The sequence below is a fragment of the Lemur catta genome, chromosome 6, assembly GCF_020740605.2.
Source record: "Lemur catta isolate mLemCat1 chromosome 6, mLemCat1.pri, whole genome shotgun sequence".
NCBI lineage: Eukaryota > Metazoa > Chordata > Mammalia > Primates > Lemuridae > Lemur > Lemur catta.
In genome coordinates this window covers 28,608,322-28,614,361 of record NC_059133.1, presented here as the reverse complement: position 1 = coordinate 28,614,361, position 6,040 = coordinate 28,608,322, and the positions used below count along the sequence as shown (strand labels likewise).

Here is a 6,040-nt window from a genome sequence, read left to right as displayed (position 1 = left end):
CACCAGCAGAATGTCACAGGTGCTCTCTTGTGTCAGGGTGGGCCTGAGTTCCAATGCCAAGTTCCACAGTCACTTCACTTTCCCTCTCCCAGGTACACAGATTCTTTCTCCACTGGGTGAGCTGGCGAGGCACTGCCAGGGGATGGGAGAAGGGTGGCATAGGCAATACAAGACTGTCTTTTCTGCCCTCTTCCATGCCTCTTTCTTTGATATAATGTTAAAACAAGATATTGTGATAACTCACCTGATTTTTGGTTCTTCTGAAGGTGCTTCCTCGTATGGATAGTTGTTGAATTTGTTGTTTGTGTGGAGAGATAATTGCTGGAGGTTTCTATTTGGCCATCTTGCTCCACCCCCAGTTCCTTTATTTATTTTTTCCAATACTTTTTAAGTGCCTACTCTGGCACTTACTAGCTAACTGGAAAGAAAAGGGGACATCAGGAAAAAGATAACCACAATAGACAGATTGGAATGCAAGAATAAGTCAGGTAGTAGATATTTTAGCTGTTTAGAAGAGGAGGTGATTGGCCCAAGTCAGACCTGCCACTATTGCCCCCTTGAGAAGCCAGGAATATTCATTGCTCCTCACTTCAGCCCAGCCTCCCACACTATGCCATGGGACAAGACCTTCAAGAAACTTTGCACGTCGGAAGAAAGAGTAGGTGTCTGACTTATCTGAGAGAGGCATCCTACTAAAATTCCTGTGATAATAGAACAATACAGGAGTGAGAAGCAGCTTCTTGTGCTGGATAAAATGAAGTTTCTTAGTCCTGATCACATCAACAAGAGTGAACTGACAAAGATTCTTTGTTGGCCAAATTTTTAATTTTTTTTTATTCTTTTGGTGACTGGATAAAGCACAGTGAGCATTTCCACACTGACTTCTGAAGTGTATAAATCTAAGGAGGATGAAAATGGGTTCCTGTATGTGGCATACGCCTGATAACCCTTCATTTCTGATCACACTTGATAACTGGTCATGTTCCTCATCCTCCACCATTCCCCAGTGATGTCTAATTACCCTGGCCTGTCTTCATCAAAAATCCCATTAGGTCAGTTTAGTCAGAATCCTCCTTACCCCTGATGTTTCCTCTAGTAATTTTCCATCCACTAATGCCCTCCCCTTGACTATAAATCCCCACTTGCTCTTGCTATATTTGGAATTGAGCCAAATCTTTCTTCCCCAGTACAATACCCTGTTGCAGTGGTCCCTGGACCTATCTCAATGGTCCTGAATATAGTCTTTTTTACCTTGCTTTCACAAGTATCATGGAATAATTTTTTTTCTTTAACAGAACTCATCAAGATAATTAGAGGGCACTTACAACTCAGTGCTAATTCAGCCTTCTTTCTGTTGGCAACTGGACAAAGCATGGTGAGCATTTCCACACCGATTTCTGAAGTGTATAAATGTAAGAAGGTTGAAAATGGGTTCCTGTATGTGGTGTATGCCTGTCAGAAGACATTTGCAATGAAATGGTATAAGACTAGAAAAATGCATTTATTCTAGAATTTTTGAATTACTAAGAAAAAAAAAGGATGTTACCAACAGTTCATCTAAACATAGAGCATCAAAACAGTAGTGTTCCCACCTAAAAGTTTTAGGAAGTTTTTGTGTATTTCAAGCAGAGAGAAACCTTCAAATGAGCACACTCATCTTTGGAAAACTATATTATTTAACCCAGGCTATCTTGTTTTAAAATTTTAGAAGTGTAAAAATAAAATACTTTGCATTCTAAGTTGCCAAAAAAAAAAGAAGAAGAGGAAGTGATTAATGAGGAATAAAGACATCTGGCATGGTGTTCTGTAGGAGATGAAATTTAAATTAAGTCTCACACAAAGGGTGGGACTCCCACAAACAGAAAAGAGAAAGATGAAATTCCATGCCAGGAAATGGAATAAGTAAAGATTTGAAATCAGAAATTTACACATTCTATTCAGAAAACTATAAGAGAAGTATAAAGAGGTAAGTTTAGATTCATAGGTAGGAATTAGACTATGTGAATTTTGCTTTAATTTTTATTTTATTTGTGTTTTATGAATATGAAACATTTCAAACTTATAAAGAAATATAGAAAGTTATATAACAGACATATATGTGTCCACCAGAAACTTTAAGTAGATGTTAAAATTGACTCTCGTCGATTAGTGCTAGATTGTTGGGCATTCTTTAATGGCATTATTTGAATTTGGATTCTGTAGGCCTGGCCTGGGCATTTTAAGCTGGAAGTAGGGAGCAATTTGAAGGGATAATGCAACACCATGAGACCAGCATGAAGAGTTTTCTTGTACTCTGAACTATATACTCAGAGATCAGGGAGGTAGAGAAAAGAGGAGTATAAAAATTTTCCCAGTCAATAATTTTAAACATTTTAACATTTTTAAATACTGATGCATTATGGAGGTTAATTAAAGACTGATGTAAAGTTTTAAATTAAAATACAAAATGTCAAAGAATAATTTTACCTGCTACATCTATTCAAGGACCATGTTCCCAGAACCCACACCAAATATTATCTCCTCCCTTCTCATGGGAATACACATATTTCTCTCGTTTTCTGATAGGAATGCTGCTATGAAGAAAATACAAGGTGTTCTCTTCCAGTCCATAGGGACCCACTAAGTTTTACCTATTATATAGAGCTTGACATTTTAAATACTAAAATTATAGTGTTCCCAACTTAAATTGACTCTCATCAATTAGTCCATTAAGTAAGAATGAGCAGACACTGTGGGACCTTCTGGAGTCTTCCTTTGAAGACATGAGAAAATTGCTCCCACCGAATAAAATTAAAGCATGGCAGAAGATAAAAGGAATGTGACTGGGTACAGTGGCTCACACCTATAATCCTAGCACTCTGTGAGGCTGAGGTGGGAGGAACACTTGAGCTCAGGAGTTCCAGACCAGCCTGAGCAAGAGGGAGACCCTGTCTCTACCAAAAATAGAAAAAACTGGTTGGGCCTGGTGGCAGGCACCTGTAGTCTCAGCTACTTGGGAGGTTGGCTGCAGCAGGAGGATCAATTGAGCCTGGGAGTTTAAGGTTGCAATGAGCTATGATGTCACCACTGCCCTCTACCGGGGGTGACTGAGTGAGACTTCGGGGGGAAAAAAAAAAAAAGCCTTGTTAACATTTTGATTTTGTCATGAGCCATATGTGTTCAGTTTGCCAGTCACATAAATGAAATTTCAAGTAAGCAGTGGTAACCCCTTGTTTTCACCGTCCTGTAGTGGGCCCCAATTCTCCAGGATGACATAAAAGGCAAGGAGGGAAATCCAGGCAATTAACTGTTCAAATTGCTCACATCCTGGGCCAGCTTGCACGTGGCATCAGGCAGAAGGGCCTGAATCTCTGGCTGCTCCCTGTCTGCAATGTCCCGCAGACTCTGATGTCAACCATGCAAAACAGATCATACAGTGAGAAAATACGATCACGCTCATGGACTGCATGTTTGTGTCTCCATTCCTCCTCCCCAGTTCATCCGTTGACGGCCTCGCCTCCAGTGTGATGGTAGTAGGGTGGGGCCTTTGGGAGGCAATTGGGTTTAGATGAGTTCATCAGAGCCCTCATGAAGGGATTGACGTCCTTATAAGCGGAGGAAGAGACACCAGAGCTTCCTCTCTCACCAGTGAGGACACAGCAAGAGGATGGCTGTCTGGAAGCGAGAAAGAGAGCCCTCACCAGGAACCAAAGCAGCCGGCACCTTGATTTGGACCTTCCAGCCTCCAGACTGCGAGAAATTAATGTCTGTAGTTTAAGCCATCAACATAACTATAGTATATTGTTATAGCAGCCCAAGCTAAGACGGTCACACAGTTTATTAACGATGGTGCCCTCCCCAGAATCAGGGGAAGAAAAAAAAATAGAAGTTATCCAATTCTCATTCTTTGATTTACAGGGATCGTGGTGTAATGATTAAGATTATGAGATCTAGAGCCTGAGTTCGAAGACCCAGCTCTGCTACTTACTCTGCACCTCAACATCTCCTTTGTAAAATAGATAAACGTTATCCCTTAGAGGACAGCTGGGATGATTAGATAACTTGATATTAATACATAGAGTATATTCGGAACAGTGCTTGACATTATGTGCTCGGTTAATGCTAGTTTTATTATACACTGACATAAAAACCAAGAATGCTTCCAGTCTGTATTTCTTGTTTTGTGCATTCTCAAATTCCTACCCATTCCCTTGGCAGTCTCACCACATTGCCCACATCACTGTTCAAACTAGGTCTATACCTCTACCTTACCTCTACCTCCCCATATTTACAAGACCTTGTAACTTACAACATACTGGGGTGGTCTGACAGCCTAAACTACCTTATTTGGTGCCTTTTCTGTCTTTTCCTGGTGGTAACTCTAATAGTAAGTGGTTTTCTCCCAAGTATGTGTAAAACGTATCTGAAGGGTTTACAGTTTAAAATATTAACCTTGTTCTTCTGTGTATTTTCTTGTGCACTGAAACCCCCTAGTCAACACTGAAACAGAAATAAACATTAAACTGCCAACCTCAGTGCCAGAAATAGTTTGCTCTCTAAGATGCATTCTTTCAGGGCTGGATTTTTACCCCTGGGTTGATCGAGTGCAGAGAAGAGAGAGAGAGTGGAGGAACAATTTTAAAAGAACTAAAGAGGGAAGATGGTTTAGATGGGTGAGAAACAAGAACCTGCTGCTGCAATATACAAAGAACGCAGAGGGTGAACTGTCTTGGAGCAGGGCTCACACCCATTTCTTGCAGACCTCCTGCCACGTAACAACCCTGGGTATTTAGAAGGACCCCTCAACCCTAGTAGAGGAGACCACACATGGGGTGGTGGGGGCTAACAGGAAAGCCTTGCATCCTGAAAAAGGTGAAATTAAACTGAATTTGTGAGTAGGAGATACATATTAAGCTTCTGTGATCAAATTTATAAAAAATGGAAGAGACAAAAAGTTTATCAGCTACTAATATATCTTAAGGAAATCAGTTTGTGTTGAACTGATCTCTTTGTAAATTTCATTGCTGTGTCTATTTGGCGACATGGCACAGTTTTTCCCAGAGGTTGGATCTTCTCTTAAATTTCAACATACTAATTTTATTATGTTTTATACATCATTATTTTGTTCCCAGACAGGAAGTTTCTACATGGGGCTGAAAGGAACAAAGAAAAATCAGGCCTGATGCTATAGGCTTTGAATCACCCATGCAGAACAAATACTTGAAGCCATGAGAATAACTGAAATCTCGGAGGAGAGAGTAAAAGGGGAAAAGAGCAGATCATCAAAGGTAGGAACCCCAAATTTACTTGCATGAGAATGAGAAAGAGGCACCTCTTTGGAGAGAGAGTAATTAACCAAAGATGTAGAGAACAAGGAAGAACTGGAAGGAGAAAGTCAAATAAGGAGGGCTTGTCCAATCAACTGATTGAAGCAAAAAGAAAAAATGAGGGTTGAGAAGAAAACTTCTGAATTTACCTATTAGGAAGCTACTAGTGATCTTCAAATAAACAGTTTCAGAGAATTGCTGGCAGGAAATACCCAATTGCAAGAAGTTGTGTAGAGTGAGACTATTCTGGCTTCAGAGAGTAAAAGAGACAGCTCTGGACATAGATCTATGGGTTCTGCTCATAGTTCCTGCCTTCCTGATCCAACAAGCTGGAAGTACTAAAGTCCTTCACCCAGACTCACTCAGTCCAGCTTCTCTACTTAGCCATCCCTCACCTGGGAAATAAATACATTGGGATTTTCTGGAAAGGGTTTTGGCATTAGTTATGGGGCCATAAAGCCAGGTATCAGGAGCCCCTGCAGTATGTTTGCACAAAGCTTTTCCCCCCTACCCCCACCTCCCATGCTCTTGGCTCCCACACAGTTACTAGACTTCATCTTTGACTTTTGGATTGGCATTCCTGTTTCCCCACTGCTATGAGAACGTGCCTGGAAAGCTATCACCTCCTGTTTTGGGAACAGGTACTCTGACTAGCCTTCGCAACACCTTCTTCAAAGGCCTGGATTCCATTTCCAAGCTTCAGTGGAGGTCATGGTCCTAAAAGCCTTACCACA

At 40.9% G+C, this 6,040-nt stretch overlaps 1 pseudogene; it reads left to right on the top strand.

The window, feature by feature from the left end:
* Nucleotides 1–610: 610 nt before the first annotated feature.
* Nucleotides 611–2,623, top strand: LOC123640521 (annotated as a pseudogene).
* The last annotated feature ends 3,417 nt before the right edge of the window (nt 2,624–6,040 follow it).